This window comes from Pelodiscus sinensis, chromosome 7 (assembly GCF_049634645.1).
Source record: "Pelodiscus sinensis isolate JC-2024 chromosome 7, ASM4963464v1, whole genome shotgun sequence".
In the NCBI taxonomy this organism is placed as follows: domain Eukaryota; kingdom Metazoa; phylum Chordata; order Testudines; family Trionychidae; genus Pelodiscus; species Pelodiscus sinensis.
In genome coordinates this window covers 72,228,106-72,246,610 of record NC_134717.1, presented here as the reverse complement: position 1 = coordinate 72,246,610, position 18,505 = coordinate 72,228,106, and the positions used below count along the sequence as shown (strand labels likewise).

General features: G+C 42.9%; 1 long non-coding RNA gene across 2 annotated transcripts in view; it reads left to right on the top strand.

Moving 5' to 3' along the window:
- Positions 1–17,566, top strand: part of LOC142830325 (uncharacterized) — a 190,666-nt gene extending 173,100 nt beyond the window's left edge. For both annotated transcript variants that reach the window (XR_012905496.1, XR_012905495.1), the window contains 2 exons: positions 9,726–9,820; positions 17,117–17,566. This is a non-coding gene — a long non-coding RNA (uncharacterized LOC142830325). The remainder of the gene's footprint in view (positions 1–9,725; positions 9,821–17,116) is intronic.
- Positions 17,567–18,505: the final 939 nt, after the last annotated feature.

Sequence of the window (18,505 nt, the reverse complement as noted above, 5' to 3'; positions counted from 1 at the left end):
TTCTTAATGAAAAAAACAACAAAATTCCTATTGTCACTGTCACATGATCTTTAAGGACCACACACCATGTGGTACAATTTCTTGTGGGAGAAATGATCCGACTGGTGCAAATTCTAGGCCACTAGTTGAGAGTAGGCAGAAAGAGAGAGAGAGAGAGAGCATACCTGTGAGTCACAAATGCTGCCTGGCTTCCTTCTTGCTACCAAGGAGGTAGTCATTTGTTACACTAGTCTGTACCAACAGCAAACTACTGCACATGCACCCGGCCAAGGGGATGGGGATGGGGATGGAAGAAAGCAAGGAGGCAAGAAACCCTACTCATTTACATGTGCCCAGAGCCAAAGATTGACGGGAGAGGTCCATGGAGGATTTGCTCTCTCCCATATTCCCAAGCATATTGTGGTAGCGTCAGGTCTGAGGGATAGAACAGAGTGCTAGGAGGGAAGTATGTTAGCCCTAGATTAAGTAGGTCCCTGTTCCCTAGGTAAACTGGCAGGGGCTGGCCTGGAACCAGCAGGAACTTTCCAGAAGCAATATCGACAACAAGGTTCCTAATTAGCTGCAGGGCTATGTCTACATTCCACATTATTGTGCAAGAAGATATGCAAATGAGGAGTGGCGATGAATATTGCCGCACCTCATTTGCATACCTAATGAGCCACCATTTTGAAGAGCTGTTCTGCCTGAAAATAAGCATAGACTGCTCCTTGCACAAAATGGCGGCTCATTAGGTATGCAAATGACTGCCGTGCCTCATTTGCATATCTTCTTGCATAAGAATGCACAATGTAGACATAGCCCTGGAGCTAATTAGGAGCCTTCCAGAGCCAAAGGCATTAGGCTAATCAGGCTACCTGTAGCCAATCAAGAACCAGTTGAGACTGGTTTAAAAGGGCTCCTCTTCTGGTAGTTGAGGGATGCACAGGAAGGAAGAAAAGAGCCAAAGTGCTGAGCGGTGTTTGGGTGAGAGCTGGGAGCTGGAAGGCAGGAAGAATGCGTTGGAGGAGCAGATACCGGGAGGGATTGTTTTGGGAAGTGGCCCAGGGAAGTAGTTGCCAGAGGGGGAGTAGAACAAACCTCGTCTGCTGCTTCTTCCTTAGGGTGCCTGGGTTCCCCCCAACCCGCCCCACACCACTACAGAGTCGGTCCCTGGATAGGGAGACCAGGACTACGGAGGAGTTTTGCCCCCATATTATGGACTAGTGATGAGTAGGACTCAGCAGGCTGTGAACCCTGCCTCAGGCTGTATGGAGGGAGGCTGAACACTATCTGCCAGAAGCAGCAGGGCCGGGCATAGGCAGAGCTTTGCCACAATTTGTACATTTCTCTCACCTGGCCAAGCAACAGTCTCCACTCCTTAAACTTCTCGTCCCAGTTCCCATCACCTGGCCCAGCAAGTCCTAGTCATGCTCCTCTTCTGCTCTCTTTCTTTCTCCCCAGCACTGGCCTCCAGACCCCACTTCCACATTCTCCATCCTCACTAGCTTCCATTCTGGGAATCTCTGACTCTGGGCTCCACACCTAATCTCAGCATTTCCCTGGCTCCTTTTCCCAGTCTCTTTCTTCAGCCTGTCTCCAGTCACCCCTTGCATCACCACATACCAGATCTGTGACCCACATTGTTTTACCTTCATGGTCGTAACTTTCAGCCCTAATCTCCTTCTCCAGCCGGTCCCAGTCTTTCCCTGGCTCCTCATCCAACCTCCGTCCTTCCCTTCTGCATCGTCTCCTGGCTTCTTATTCCTCCACTTCCCTCTCTGGTTTACAGTCCTGTCTCCTTTCCCAGTTAATCTCAGTGTCTCCCCTCAAATCCCAGTCATGTCCCCCCCCCCCTCCGCATAAGACAGGCTTTTGCCTCCTCTGCAGCTGAATCAGACAGCTTCCTCTTCCCCTGGGGGATAGGTGTGAAAGGATGCATATGGCAGGATTCTTGGACCCTCCCAAGCCAGCCTGCAGCCAGTCACATGCTGAAATTGATGGGAGCTTTGCTCAGTCCCTGTCTGGAGCATGTCCCATGTGGACATTGGGAATCTAGCTTTAAAAATCAAAGTCCCTGCACAGTAAGTGGAAACTGTCGTTTTTTCAAAGGCTTATAACTTGGACTAATTTTCACAGGGATGGCAAAAGGCACATCTCGAACACAAAGATCACTCTCCTGCCAAATTTTAGGTCCCTGCTCCAGAGCATGGAAGTGTTGGAGCCTTTGAAAGAAGAGATTGCCATAATTTTTAACATAGGCAAAACAACATATTTTCCCCAGCCTTTTTCTTGGAAATGCCTGAACTGCTTTGGCAGAAAACTAAAAAAAAAAAAAAAAAAATGTTCAGCATGAAGCAGGCACCTGGCATGTAACATTTCAGACCAAATGGTTAAAACTTGGCAAAGTGTAAGCAACTTTAAAAAGGGTCTTAAAATGGGAAGTGTCCGACAGTCTTAATAAGTGGCACTGCTGCAGATAACACATATGGGAAGGCAAAGTAAATCTGTATGAGAGGAAAACAAATTCACGGGCAAATTGAGAAGAAAATGGGGCAATGGATGAATCTGATCACAATAAGAGGTGTTGGGACATTAATATAATTTGTATCAGGAAGGAGTTCCAGTCTCCACAGCAAGTGTGAGCCCTAGGTGATCATGTTCGCCATAATATGGGGCCATCAGTCTGCCACAGGACACTGAAGTGCCCTCACCATTGTGAAGAAAAAACACCTCTCTGTGCTGCTTCCTTTAGCTCTTTTGGAGGGATCTGTGAGGCCCAGTTTCACCCGACTGGCTCCTACAGCGTTTGTAAGAAGGAGGCTTCCTCTGGCGGACATGGCAGAGCTGCTGTCATCACTCCAGTGTTCCTGAAGGCTTGAAAATCTTGCCTAGCAACACAGGCAAGTGACCCGTCCCACCCGAAGAGAGAGGGCCTCATTGCACTGTCACCACACCATGAGTGCAGAGAAAACCAATTTCACAGCTTTTGCTCTTGTGTTAACCTTCTGTCAGAGCTCCTTCCAGGCAATCCTGGCTGAACCGACTGAGGGAGAAAATCTGGCGGGGTATATATGTGCCAAACTTGTCTCACAGTAGAAATATTGTTTTACATTGCTCATTTTGGGTCTGGTCCCACAACACATTGTGTTGAGCATTATTATAAATGCTCTTCATCGGAGCTTTTGAGTTTCACATAAATATTAATGTATCCTTGCAACACCCACATCTATCTTTCTGAGGTATTTACATGGTCCACAGCACTGTGCTCTTGGACCACTTCATAATCTTTAATGTATTTATCCTCACAACATCTCTGCAAGGTAGGGATGCATTCTTATCCCTTTTGTCCTGATGGATAAAATGAGTCATAGGTAGACTTTCCCAAGATCTCACTGGAAGTCTCTGGCAGAAAATTTTCCCCCAGATCTTCTGAGTCTCAGCCCAATTCCTTTACTCAGTAATGGGGCTACTCATATGTTCAAGGAATAGTTACTAAAGTAAGGGCTGCAGGATCCAGCTGTTTTGTTCAGGATTTCTGCTAGCTATCTTTTGGTTACCATTTGCCTCTTGTATCGAATGCGCAAACCAGTTAAGACCCTGAACCTCAAACAGTACATGTGAGCGTACGTTAAGTTCATTGGGACTATATACATATGTATGTGTTTACTAGATCACGGCATACTTCTCTAAATTAAATATCCCAATATGCTGTAAAGAAACATGCATTTAAAAAATATTTCTCTTTTTCGGGAACTTCGAATTCCCCAAAAAGCCATTAGAAAGGACCAATGCCAGTACCTAATGCTGCAGCGCCAGCATTTGCACGCAGCGTCAGGAGATCACCACTTCCAAGATCAAAGAATTAATAAAATAAGAAGCAAATCTACTTTCTATTATTAAACTTAGAAACTTAACAAAAGGAGACGCCAATACACATTTATTAATATGTAAACAGACCAAGTCAGCAATTAGTGTATGTCATAACTGAATAGAACATATTAATTATGTTGCCATTAATTTAAGGTAAATATTTATGTTCATGTTTTCATTTGTCTTTTATGTGGAATGAGAACATCTTCATGCAGGTTCTAGATCAGAGTATCTAGAAAATTTCAGAATACATGGCCCCACCATCATTAATCTAGATTACATTTCAAGTGAATAAGTCATATTTATCCCTTTCTAGCTGACAGATGTATGGGATTGGAACTGGACAAAGAATCTATTTTAACAATGTAAATCCAACAGGCATACTGTATTCCACATGTAGCCTTGTTAAATTCCTCCACGTGTCCTAATTTATTTAATTCATTCTACTGATCTTAAGCACTATGGATATATGTAATACTTTGGTTTTATAGAGTATGCCTTTATATCTCTCTCTTCTCCCTTACTTCCCTAATTCCCTTCCATTTGTTTTCACCATTTTGAGTCATAGAAACCTCCAGCTCACCAGGTGCCTAGACTATAGAGATGGTTCTCATTTGTATTACTCGGCTCCTTTGACTCTCTTGAACTCCACCCGGCTCCCTCATAGAATCTGCAAGAAATGTTACTATCACCATTGTACACATGAGAGGTGTCTAATCTATGATATTTAGAACTCATGGCAGGTGTAAATATTTAAACTGAACAAATCAGTGCTAATCAGTCTAATCTTTGTAGCATTCTGCTTGTCATCTACTTCCCTGACTGCTTCCAGTCACAGGGGCACATGTGCTCTCTGGTATCCAAGTCAGCCCTTTATCCTGCCCGTTAGTACCTCGCCCCCCCCTCCTAATTCACACACCGTGCTTACTGACCATATAGAATAGTCTTTGTTCTTGTTGATGATTACTGTGCAGACAACACACTCATCTGGCTGTGTAGAGAAATTGCGTTCAAAGGAAGCTATGTGCAGATAAGAAAAATACTTTCGAATTGAGCCTTAGGAATTAGAAGAACATTATTTTAAATTATCTAGAACATAAAAACGAAGTGAAGACTTGGCAACCTTGCAGCAAAAACCTCAAAGCCAGTTATTTCTTTTAAATAAAAACAAAAATGAGAAACAGTAACTATTAGAAATCCCACCTGGTGCTTTTTCTCTGTTAATGATGCTTCTTAAATTGCATGTGGGTAAATGGTAATTTTGTCTCACACCATTAAAAACTAATGGAACCCTTGATGATAAGAAATGCCATAGCTAGCTTGTTGGAAAACGTTTAATTAATAAAGTAATAAAATTATTGTTAACTAGTGCAGTTTCCCAGTGAATTCAATGGGATATAAAACAGATAAAACATCCTTGAGAGTTGGTACAATAAATAAATGCTACTATATAAAAAGATACCATATAAAATTAAGCTGGTATGTGTCATATTGAATTAAATTAGCTATTGTACTAATAAAACATCCACAGAATTTTTCCCATTAAAAATCTTGGGAAAATGAATCCAGGAGCATATTTCTATTACGAAAAGAAAAGTAACTTTTGATAGAAGGGAAGTTTGATATTAGTAAGTTTACATGAATTAACATACAGTAAACATACCCCAAAAGATTTATTACTATTATTTTATTCAGAGGGACTTTTCCACTCACCTCCAGGAGTTTTCCACTCACCTCCAGGAGTGTTGGCTATCCACAAAGGATATTAATCAAAGCCTCCCAACTGTGGAATGTGGCATTACCTTCCATAACAGAAAAGAATCAGAGAAATAAGTGCTGATGTATCTAATACAGGCCATTCCTCCAGCTCTGTTTGCTACAGTAGGTTGTTCTTTATTGCATCCAGTTTAGTTCTAAATTACACTAGGGATGGCCTGGCTTGTATCACAGTCCTCACTATCGCTGCTATTATTACTTAACATTTGTATTGTGGTATTGCCTAGAGGCTCCAATCACGGAGAGAATCAAATACATAAGGTAGTGTACAAACACGACCTGATAATGCCCCTACATTTTCCACAGTTCCTAACACATCTTCTTATGACCATCCTTGGTAGGTCTTCTCCCTTTTCAAGCAGCACACCATTCACATTACCTGTAAACTTGACTTTCAGTCACACATTCCATATGTAGTTCCCTTTAGCTCCTTTAAATATAATGAATAAATGTCATTAATCTCGCCAAATGCACACACTTTCCCCGTCTCTTTAATTTGTTGATACCTGGAAAGTATTGATGCACCTAGCACGGAAGACACTAATTTAGATTTGGTCTCATTAGTGCTATATCCAGAGGGCTTATCACTCCCAGGGAGCCAGAGGATTATGCAACCAACAAAATTACATTGTGAGTTCTTCGGCCATCATTTTGAATTGTAAACTCATATCTAATTTGCCTCCATTGTGGCTCTTTGTTCACTTTCCCAGTATCTCCCTCCCTTTGTTTCAGAGTCTTTTACTCCAGATACATGTTAAATCTATTGTTTCCTATTCCTTACCGCTTTTCCCCTTATCTTATTTCTCAGTCCTCAAGCTACCGCCAAAGTTATGAGTGTAACTAGCATGCTGCTTACTGCTCTTCTAGATCACTTCTACCCTGTTGATTAAGAACAGGCCTAACAGCGATCTTTGAGGCATTTCCCTTTCCAGTTTCCATTTTTTATTATCCCTTCATTTTTTTAACAAGTGTCCTTAGCTAGATGTCAATCTATGCAACAGTCCTCATACCCCAGACTATTTTAATTTATTTTCCAAGTCAAAAGTCACACAACCTTATGCTTTACAAATGACCACACCCCCACCATTAGCAAGGGAGGAGATGGATGGGGACTGAGAGGTGGCAGAGACATTGTCTGGTCTTGCTGGAGGAAGGGGACCCATTTTTTACAGGGAAAGGGATGGAAAATTAAGGGGGGAAACTGACAGAAGTATCAAGTAATCAATGAACAAACAGGGAGTTGCTGGCACTGTCCACATTTTTCTGCCAGGTAATCCCAGATATTGAATAATAATGTCGAGATTTGATTAAAGCCATATCGAGTCTCCCCTATCCTTCTTTTAGAAAAGCTAGATAATGACTAGCTCCATTTCAGCTCCCCCTCTGTAATTTACTCAAAAATAATCATTTGTTTTCTTGCACGCGCGTGTGTGTGTGTATACACACACAAACCCATTATAGTCATATGTTTACATAGATTCATAGAAGTTAAGGCCAGAAAGGATCCTTAGCTCATCTAGAGTGAATCTATTCAACACAAGACCGTGGCATTTCACAAAGCTTCCCCTGCACTGAGCCCCATAATGTGTGTTTAACTAAAGCATATCTTCCTGAACAAACATTTAACAATTCTGTATTGGAAAGAGATCAGTGTGTTGCTGAATAAAACGTGTGGCAGGAAAAAGGACAGAGAAACTAGCAAAAAAACCAAAAACCAATACAGATTTCCAGCCATCTAGAAATGGTACCACACAACATTAAGGCAAAAGCCGAATTCATCCATACAGTGACTCCAGTGACTTACAAACTGAAATGAAATGATTCATATGGTAATTGTATTACACATCAATACATCATCTGCATAGCTGGAGCATTAGCATTGTCTCAGATTCCTCATTCCATAACATCATTTATATTGATATGAAGTATATACTGGCCCAAAGTTGTCCATGATGTATATCCACAGAAGTCAATATCCCCTACAATGTGTTTAATGACAATGAGTTCAATGGAATTATTCTACTCCATCACTTGATTGGCCCAGTGTGTTCAAAATGCAGATAAAACTTGATTCAAACTCTTGCTCCTGTATTTGTATTTCACATGGTTCTTGCCTTTCTGTTGGGAAACAATTAAACCCAACCCAAGAGTGCATGAAGAGTATATGGGAATCAGTGTATATTCCCTTTTTTATTCTGGAAACATGGATGTGTGTGCATACAATTATGGGGCAGCTGTGACTGTTGAGCAAACATCCTCAGACAAGAAATTCCTGTTTCCCAGACATTCAGCGAGCAAGAGTCTGCAAAGTCATACGCTAAACAGTCCACAAAGTGAGTGCACTATGTCCCTTTGTAGTATGCTGCATGCCCAGAGAATAAACAGGACCTGTATAACATATGTCCACTTCAGAAAGGACTGGTTCACAAGCAGAGCTCATGGTGGAATCAAATATGCAGTCATCAGTGTAGTATTAGATTCTCCTGATCTTGCTTCCCTGGCAAGTCAGTCCCTCCCTATTTCTCTGCCATGGCCTCCCCGTGATATTTTTTTCCTTCCCTATTTTGTTCACTTTCCCCTGTGCTTTTTCCATCTCCACTGCTCTCCATTTTCTTCTCCCCTCTTGCTCTCTACCCCTTGACTCTGGCCTGTCCCTTCTTTGCTATCTCACTTAATGACATGCTCTCCTATCTGGCCCCTAAGCTCTCCCCTCACGCCCCCCCAATTGTTGTTTGCCTACATCTTCAGCTCATTTTGTGGACACATAGATCACGCCAGTTGGTCCAATGGCCCTGTCCCTCCATGCATCATTGTACCTGTGTATCAGGCAGCTTGGGAATTTTTCTCTGACATTCTGCTCTGATCTAGGGTACGTCTAGACTACCGCGTTTTGTCGACGGAAGTTTTGTCGACAGGTACTGTCGACAAAACTTCCGTCGACAAAGAGCGTCCAGACACATTGAGTTCTGTCGACAAAGCATGCTGCTTTGTCGACAGAACTCCGTAGTCTGGACGCAATGTTACAGGCAATAACACCTTCTGTCGACAGAGTTCTGTCGACAGAAGGTGTTATGCCTCGTAAAGTGAGGTAAACCAGCGTCGACAAAACTAGGTAGTCTAGACACACCCCTAGACACTGAGCTAGAACACCCAGACACAACAGACCACATCGGTTATGACGACTGTTTGTATATCTTTTCTCTGCAATGCTCTTACCTTCAGAATAAATGAACTTGCTTAGAAAGAGCTGCAACTGCTGGTGATGCACCATTCAGAGCCCTCAGAGAGCAAGCAAAGCCCAGGGCAGACCTGCTTGTGTGGACATTGCAGTGTTAGGTAGGGAGCTGTACAGCCTTAACACTCCAGTCAGACGGGAAAGAGACACAGGCAGGGCCGGATTAAGACCTTTAGAGGCCCTAAGCACTGAAAAGATTATGGTGCTCCCCCCATATGTAATTCAAAATAAAAACAATACTATACCGTAAAATAAAATTTTATTTTTCGAAATGACACAAAACTTACATGTAGGCTGAAATTAAACTAGCTTTTTCTAGATTTTCTGATTGCAAAATTCTGGATAAGTTCATCGAAGCTGACTCGACGAAGCATGTCCGCTTCCATACACAATAGGGAAAGTGAATCGAGTCTGTCCGGACACATTGTTGTTCTCTGAGGGTTTTTTATACTTTTCAGCTGAGAAAAAGAGTGTTCTGCGGAGTTCTGATTTTTCCCATGATGACTACTTCGATGCTATTTTTGAAATATCAAATATCGAATTTTTTAAAAATCTCATTTTTTTTGGTGCCTCTGCTTCCTTGGTGCCCTAAGCATGTGCTTAGTCTGCCTATTGGGTAATCCAGCCCTGGACACGGGTCTCTACCTGAGAGAGATAACAGCTGGGACCTGAAATGTTAGTGGGTGTCCGTCAGAGACCATGGACAGGGACCAGGATACCATCAATTTAAAAGTCACTTTTCTGAAGATTCTACATATTATTGATACAAGTAATGTCAGTAACTGAAAAAGCTGCGGGAAAAGGAAGTTGTTGATATTTTTATGTTTGTTTTGTTGTGTTTGTTTCACTTTGTGTATTTCACCAGCTCATTGGATAAAGCACCTTTGGAAAATGGAGCCGAGACTCCTAACTGCTAAGAGACTGAGGCACTTGAGAGACTAAGTCCGACTGACGTTTCATGTGGGTATTTTTTAGCATATTACTCTTTGTGAATGGCCTATTTCATTGTTTCTTTGACTGCTCTTTGGTCAGTGTCCCCTGTTGTTTTCACACAGCCACAAGGGAGAGAGAACTTTTTTAAGCAATAGGAAAATGTGATGATAAAGCCACAGAAATTCAGGGACCAGTGTATACTAGAGACAACTTGCCCACGGGTTTTGAAATTGACTCCGTTGCAAGTCAATGGTATCCCTATAAAATAGTTTTTCCAAGTTTAGACACTAGAGTCTACTAATCTTTTGAACGCTGGCTTTATAAAAGTGTGATTTGATGTTAACACCAAGGGCTTATCTAGACTACGACGAACTGCCAAAAGAGGATATGCAAATTCTTCAGGAATTTTCATATCTTCTTCCGATCTCACTTTCAGAAGCAGACCTTTCGAAAGTGAAAGTAGTTTGGATGCGGCCTTTTCGGTGACCCCCCCACCCCCTTTTTCAAAAAGCTGCATAAACCTCATTTTTTTGAGGAAGAGCAGCTTTTTGAAAAAAAAAAGGGGGGGGGGAGAAAGCCGTGTCCAGACTACTTTCACTTTTGAAAGCTCCGCTTTTGAAAGTGAGATCAGAAGAAGATATGCAAATTCCCATGGAATGTACATATCCTCTTTCAGCACTTTGGCATAGTCTAGATGAGCCCTAAGAGGACACATACTACCCCCTCACTGGAAAGCTACAGATAGTTGTCACTCTTCCTGATGTAGCAAAGATGACTTTGGGGGCAGGATTTGCAAATCACATTGACTCTTGATACAAATATGGTCCCTAAATCCCTTAGCAGCTTTTGAAAATCACAGCTTTGAAAAATTAAAATGCACGTCCCATTTGGGAAGTTCTGTCACTTGAGACACAATTTTAAAATGAAATCATACTTTCTTATCTACACATATCAGTGCAACTAATTCTGCATGTAGCAACATTTTATCAAGTACATTTTGATTAAAAGAAGACAGGAGATGAATAAATCCCATGACTCCTTTCCTGTTTTGTGTTAGCTGTACAATGTAAAACAATGTTCATAAAGAGAATCCAACTGGCATAGAAGGAGCATAAAGGGTTTCTAACGTACAAATGACATTTGTATAGAATGAACAAAAGTAATATCAAGCAATTCAAACTATTGTCCAGTTTACTCAAGCTATTAAACAACATCTGAGATTCCCCCCACAGTCCCCATAATCAGCTTTGTCTTAGCACACCACTGGTAAATGGGCATTATTAAGCGATCCCATATGAAAGGTATTTTGTTTAACAATGGATTGGACTTTTATAATAAAAGCTAATATGTCTCTCCTTGTGGACCTATCATCTCAGAAAGGATCTGGCCAAAAAATGCAGTTGTTCCATTGAGGCAAGATATAGATTGTACCTCCCTTACCCGGGACTCTCTGGTCCAGCAACATCCGTGGACCACAGAGCCCAGATATAGGGAGGTCGGGCCATAGGGCAGGAGTGGCAGGGGGAGCTGAGTGATTCCGCCGGGAATCCAATGTTGGTGGGGGCATGGAGGGGCAGGCGGTGCAGCAGGGAGTTTTGGCCTCTGTGGCCCAGTGTTAGCGAGAGGCCAGCAGTGGCAGCCATGGAGCTGCAGACCCAGCGACAGCCACAGAGCTTCAGCCTGGAGAGCCACAGCTGGGCAGGCAGCAGTGGGCTAGGCAGGAGCCCTAGCCAGGGGCAGCAGGACAGCATGGACCATGTTGAGAGGGACCTCCTCTGGTCTGGCAAATCCCCTTGTTTGGGACCGATCAGGTCCCAAGCGTGCCAGATCAGGGAGATCTGACCTGTACAAACAATTACAACGGTACAGTACCCCATGCTTTAAAAACAATTCTCCCTGGAAAATGAAGAAGGGCAGAGACTCAGTAATTATGTTGTGGTAAATATATCACAGAACTGGAAGGGACCATGAGAAGTCATTGAGTTCAGTCCCTGACCTCATGGCAGGACCAAGTACCATCCCTGATGGGTTTGCCCAGATCCCTAAATGGCCCACTGAAGGATTGAACTCACAACCTTGGGCATAGCAGGTCAGTTCTCAAAGCACTGAAATATCCCTCCTTCCTCTTCACTGGCCAACCATTGTATTTTCCATGCTATTTTCAATAGTTACATATTTCAGAGGGCCTCATCGAGGGTCCATTGTGGGATTCCTTTTGCTTACTTCAACGGGCATTACTTCACCAGGTGAAGATTGAGAAATAAACTATGCCAGGCCTTAAAATTAAATTAACACACGCCGGTGTAAAGGGAAATTAATACTCTGAAATTTTATTCTCTTGTATATGGCCTGGAACAAGTTTTGAGGTTTGACTTCAATGGGAGCTGAGAACCCTGAACCCCGATGACTTTTAGGCTTCTAGACTTCAAGATAATGGGAATTCTGTGTATGTGCAACTCTGCTCAGGACCAGGCTATCAATGAGCAAAAGTTCCTCTCTAGCTGAACACATGGGGAATATCCTACAAATCTCTGGACATTAATGCAATATACCAAATCAGCTTTCATGGAAATTATTCGCTTTCTTCTTTTAACACTCCTGCCTAGCAGTCAGGCTATAAGTGATATGCTTGTCTGCAAGCAAGAGATACTGACACTGGTCCAAACCCTTACTTTGTGTCAATTGGCCTAGCTCCATTGACTCTCTAATCTCTGAGTCATATCAGAGACTGTCAATATAGTTCCTATTTTAAGAAAGGGGAAAAATGTGATCTGGGAAATGACTGACCTTTTAGCTTGACCTCAAATGTATGCAAGGTTTTGAAACGAATTTTGAAAGAGGAAAATTGTTATGAACATAGAAGTTAATGGCAATTGGAATAAAATACCACATGGTTTTACAAAAGGTTGATTGTGCCAGACCAACCTGATTTCCTTCTTTGAGAAGCTATCTGATTTTTTAGACAAAGGAAATGTAATAAATCTAATCTACCCACATGTTCATGGTCTAACTGATGGCCATATTTGGGGTCAGGATAGAATTTTTTTTTAGGTCAGAATAGCAGAGACCCTGGACGGGTTTCATCTTCTTCTGCAGCATGGGACATGAATCACTTGCAACTTTAAACTAGTGTAAATGGATTGACTGGATGCTAAGTAACTTGAAGTCTTTAAACTATGATTTGAAGACTTCAGTAACTCAGATATTAGGAGTCTATTTCAGGAGTGGGTGAGGTTCTGTGGCCTAGAATGAGCAGGAGGTCAGACCAGATGATCATGATGGTCCCTTCTGACTTTAAAGTCTACAAGCTGTGAGACATCCTGCATTAAACTTGCTGGAGTCTGATGTACCCTCAGAACATTAGTAAAGAAAATGTCAGTAATTTTGGTAGGATGATTTTAGTCTGCTATAATTAAGTCCCAACACTATGTTTCTACTGACAGGGTCCAGCAAAGTCCGCTTCATGTATTTCCATATTTTTCATACAAAATAGCAACAAAAAATTGAGAATTAAATTTGGAACTTTGTTTAGCAGCTTTGTTTTAAGCTATCCCAATTAGCCATCCCCTTGTCTTATTCAAATGACCCTGGTCTACACTAGGACTTTTTTGGAAATAACCCTCCCATGATCAAATTTATAAGTGGAGCATCCACACTATCAAGCCTGTTATTTTAAAACAATGGGCCTCAGAATTTGAACTTTGTACTCCTATTTATCAATAGGAGTAATGCTAATTCTGAAATGGTCATTTCAAAATAACGGTAGTGTGGATACTCCAGTGCCACTATTTTGAAATAATAGGCCTCCGGAGGCCTCTTGCAGCTGCAGCTCTGACCGCACCTTCTCCTCTGTGTTCCTCCTCCCACGGAGCTCTGAAAGTCCCAGGAGCAGGAGACGGGCTTGTTGCAAGCCCTGTGCGAGAAAGCAGCACAAGTAGACATGAGCAACCCCAACATCCCCTCAGACCCTCCAACAGCTGCCAGCACGTCTGCTGCTCCTACAGCTTCCACTGCCTGGGGACACAGGAGAGTTCTGGCCTGGACTGATGCAGAGATCCTGGACCTCATCAAAGTGTGAGGGGAGGAGTCCAACCTCCTGGATGTCCGCACCAAGAAAAGGAACTCCAACATATACAGCTAGATAGCCTCCAGGCTGGCCAAGAAAGACACACCAGGACCTTCAATCAATGTCGAATGAAAATCAAAGAGCTGCAGCAGGCCTACCACAAGGCCAGGGAGCAAAGTGGACACTCTGGGTAGCACTGCACGCCTGCCACAAATACAAGCAGCTCGATGCCATCCTGGAAGAGGCCCAGAGACAGCCTGCAGAAGAGAGGGGTGGCAGAGGAAAACGACGAGGAGAAGGAAAAGGAGTTGACCTTGGAGCTGGTTCCCCCTCCCAGGGCAGCTCCCAAGCTTCTGAGGAACCTAAGGAGGGTATTTAAGATGAGTCCTCTACTTTTCTCTATCTAAAAGAAGGGGCAGGTGACAGGCTGTGGGGCTGTGCGCTCCTCTGTCAGCCTACTCAGCCTGGGGAGTTCTACTACAGCTTGTTCACATGGGGACACATGGAGCACCAGTCTGGAGCTCTCATCTCCATGACACTCTCACACAGAAACCTCTCAGTCCTTCCCTCAAGGTTCCTGGAGAGGTCTGCCTTATTCCAGTGTCCGTGGTGAGCCACCTTCCCATGACAAGCCACTACTAAGGAGGCTGGCGTCATGGAACCACACGTTCTGTGTGGACGTGCTATTTTGGACTAATTCAAACTAATTTCGAGGCTACCCTGTTGTGAGGACGCGCTAGTTTGAATTTGTTAAATTGGAGTAATTAAATCAAATTGAGTAATTTAGAAATCATTTCCTAGTGTAGACATGGCCATAAAGAAGTCTTCTACTTTATCCCTATATCTAATCTACCAAATTTTAGGTCCAATACAATGGGGAGAAGGCAAAATCGGGTTTATAATGAAAATTCAGATGCACTCTTTAAGATGGAGAGACTACCAAGTTCCCGAAATAGTATAAGTAATCCCTAGCAATTATACTATTGCACGAATAGAGGAAATATTATATTCTGCATGTAGAATTGTCGGATTATTTCTGTTCAGATACGATTCTTGGAATTAACGGATGAGCTGTTGACTAAAGGATCAACCAACCAGAGAGAAATAAAAGTAGGACATTAATAAACCATGTGGAATGATACATCAAGTGTTCATTTCAAAGGTTGTATCACTATTGAAAGTTGTTACTTGAATCAGGTGCAAACAAAGGGCTTCATCTCAAGAATGTACTTTTGTGTCTGTCAAAGTTATTTTATAAAAAAATGACATATTTTCATTTGGCATATGGGAGCAAGTCTTGGAGAACAAATTTCTAGAGGCAGACAAATTGGCTGCTTGGAAATATGTGGGGGGGGGAGAGACAGAGACAGAGACAGAGACAGAGACAGAGAGAGAGAGAGAGAGAGAGCTAGTAGAGAGTCAAATGAGACTACAGTACAGCCAGTACCTTTCCTAAAAAGCATTCTCTCCAACCTAGCGTTCAGCCTTCACGGACTGTATAGCTCCTTAGCCTGTGTCTACTGGGTAAGAGCCAAACAACAATTCTGACCTAAGATTAATTTTAGAAATTGTTTTGTCTCCACCTCATGAAATTTCCTTGGTTTTTCCAGCCATGGGATTTTACCAAGGTGGATGCCTTTTCCACTCTCCTCCTGACTGCCAAAAATTCACTTGCCTGTAAATAGAAATGATAATTACACTGTAGCCTCCAATTGATCACATTCTTAATGCTCTTTACAAAGATGGGCAAATATAATTATCCCTCGTGTTGCAGATGGGAAAACAGAAGTGCAGAGCTCTTAAGCGATTTGCCCAGGTCACAGAGTGAAACAAGAATAGCCCACAGATCTCACCTCTGAAGCAATGCCCTATCCCATAGGTGGGCAATAATGTATAAAAGAAATGTCTGAAGTGGCCCTGGGCCACTCTGGAAGGGGCGGGGCCTCAGGAAGAAGGGGCAGGGCCAGGAGACTTCTTGTGCTTCCTCCACACCCTGATTGGCCTGGGGTGGGGGAGCACAAAAAGTCTTCCCCTTCCTTCCTCACCCCACCCCGCCCCACCCCCTAGAGAGAAACACCAGCTGTTTTAAAACAGCTTGCAGTCCCTCTAGGTGCCTAGCAGAAGGAGAAGTCGTGCACTCTTCCTGCCCCCAGGCCAATCAGGGTCTGCAGGCAGGGGAGCGCACAAAGTCTCCTTGCCCCCGCAAGAGTATGCGGCAGCTAGAGAGACACGACAGCAGTTTTAAAACAGCCAGCATGTCTCTCTAGCCCAGGGATGGGCAAAGGGCCCTCTCTGGCCCCGCCTGCAGCCGCCCTGCCACTCCCCCATTCCCAGGCCAATCAGGGCCTGGGGGCGGGGAGCATGTGAAGTCTCTTGCATCCTGTCCCCGCCCTGCTAGTGGCGCGCAGTGGCTAGAGAGACTGTTTTAAAACTGCTGGTGTGTCTCTCTAGCCGCCGCGCACTCTTGAGGGGTGAGGAGACTTCACGTGATCCCCCCACCCCCAGGCCCTGATTGGCCTGGGGGTAGGGAAGTGGCAGAGTGGCCAAGGGTGCAATCCACTGATTTGGAGGACTGGATCCAGCCCACAGAGGGCCATTTGCCCACCCCTGGCCTGTCCACTGGACAATGCTGCCTGTCTATAGACCTCCCATTATTCCTGATCTGGAGAATAAAGAAAATGCTAGATTCCAATCCCATGTGTACAACAGGCATTTTGAGATTCTAGCTCTGTCAACTCACCTCCAACCCTTAGCAAACAAGGGTAGGCATGGGACAAACTAACAGCGCACAATGGAGCAGGTAGGGCAGCTACTGCCACACTGGAAGGTAAGTGTAAACAGGTGACACATTTTCCTTGTATTGCTAAAATTCAGCAAAAAATCAAATTCAGTGAACATGGTTTGATATGTGACATATTCCAGACGGTGCCAGCAAAATTTCACTTCAGAGATCGTGCCCCATTACCTTCATGACTGAAACAGTCAGTCCGGGGTAAAAAGCAACAAACCAGCTACAGTAGACTTCTAATAATCCGGAACCTTTGGGACCTAGGTGGTGCCGGATTATCGGATATGCCAGACTATCAGCAGGTACTATAAGATGGTTTTATATATATATATATATATATATAAATATATATATACTGTATACATTATATACTGTATATAAAGTGTTCTTAACCCTTTTTATTGTACATACTGTATACTGTGATATTTTAGTTTTTTTAACCCTTTTTTACCCTTTTCGCTTGGTTCAGCTGCTGCTGCTGTTACCTCGTGACTCGTTTTTTGCTGAAACTCACTCACTAGGCTCTTGCCATTTTGATGCCAGACTATCAGGAGTGCCGTGCAATTGGATGCCGGACTATTGGAGTTTTACTGTAGTTGGTTCCATTTGTGCCATGCCTCACTTCAGGTTGTAATTTCAGAAGAAGAGCTGAAGCAACAACAGACAAAGCAATTTCATAGAATCATAGCACGGAAGGAACCTCAAGATGTCATCAAGTCCAGTCCCCTGACCTCACGCTAAGGCCAAGCAATCGCCATCTACATCATCCCTGACAGATGTTTATCTAATCTGCTCTTTAAAAAGTCTTCATCTTCCCTGAACTTGTACAAGGATTCCTGTTATAGGCTGTGTGCCACATTTTAAGACACCAAAGTGGTTTATAGCAACTTACAGAGATACAGAATTAAAATCCTCCTGATACAGCAGTTCTGTATAAATGAGGTGTCTATCTGTATGCATAAATATATAAACTGCCAGGAGATAGTGCAGCATTATTACTGGGTTTTATAGGAGCAGACTTCTTATACACTGGAAATGTCTTCATCTTTATTTGCAGGTCTTAACACCTTCCTTGATAGTCAAAAGGAAAGTGTTGGACACAAAAAATCATTATCTTTTTAGCTTTGGGGGCACCTCTTTGAAATTTTATTTGAGAATTTTTTTCCATATTCCTTTGCATAAAAGAGCTTTAATTGAAAATATATTTTTTTAATCCCTAGAAAATGAAATATAAGTGTTGGAAAATATTCTTCGAAACTGTAAATATGTCTAAGCACACAAATCTTGATTCATGCATGAGTTTGATCCGATGTTTGCCTTAATGGAAAATGGTAACTGGCAGTATTCCAACGCAAACCTCTCAGAATGGAGCAATGAGACAGGAAAAATGCTAGGTTGGCATTTAAAGAGTGACGCGACAAAAGGAGAAGTGCCACCTGGGATAAGAAAGATTAACATAACCTGTCTTACATATTTAAAAAGTTGTGTCATGTTTTAGCTATGCCACTTCCATACATATCATGACTCGCATAGCTAAAACCTCATGTAGTCAGCCTGTCAAAATATACCCTCTCAAACCCTGCAGCAACTATGTGTGTGCACTGTTTTACCTGAGTGAGGCTACGTCTACACCGCATCCCTCGTGCACAAAAACCGATGCAAATGAAGTGCAGATTAGCAGATTGCTGTGCTTCATTTGAATAATTACTTAGGGGCCGGTTTTGCAAAAGAGGCTTCTGCGCAAAAAGGAGCCATCTACACAGCACCTTTCTGCACAAAACATCCTCTTGCACAAGAGTTGTTCTTCCTGAAAAAATGAGGTAGAACGGCTCTTGCGCAAGAGGGTGTTTTTGCACAA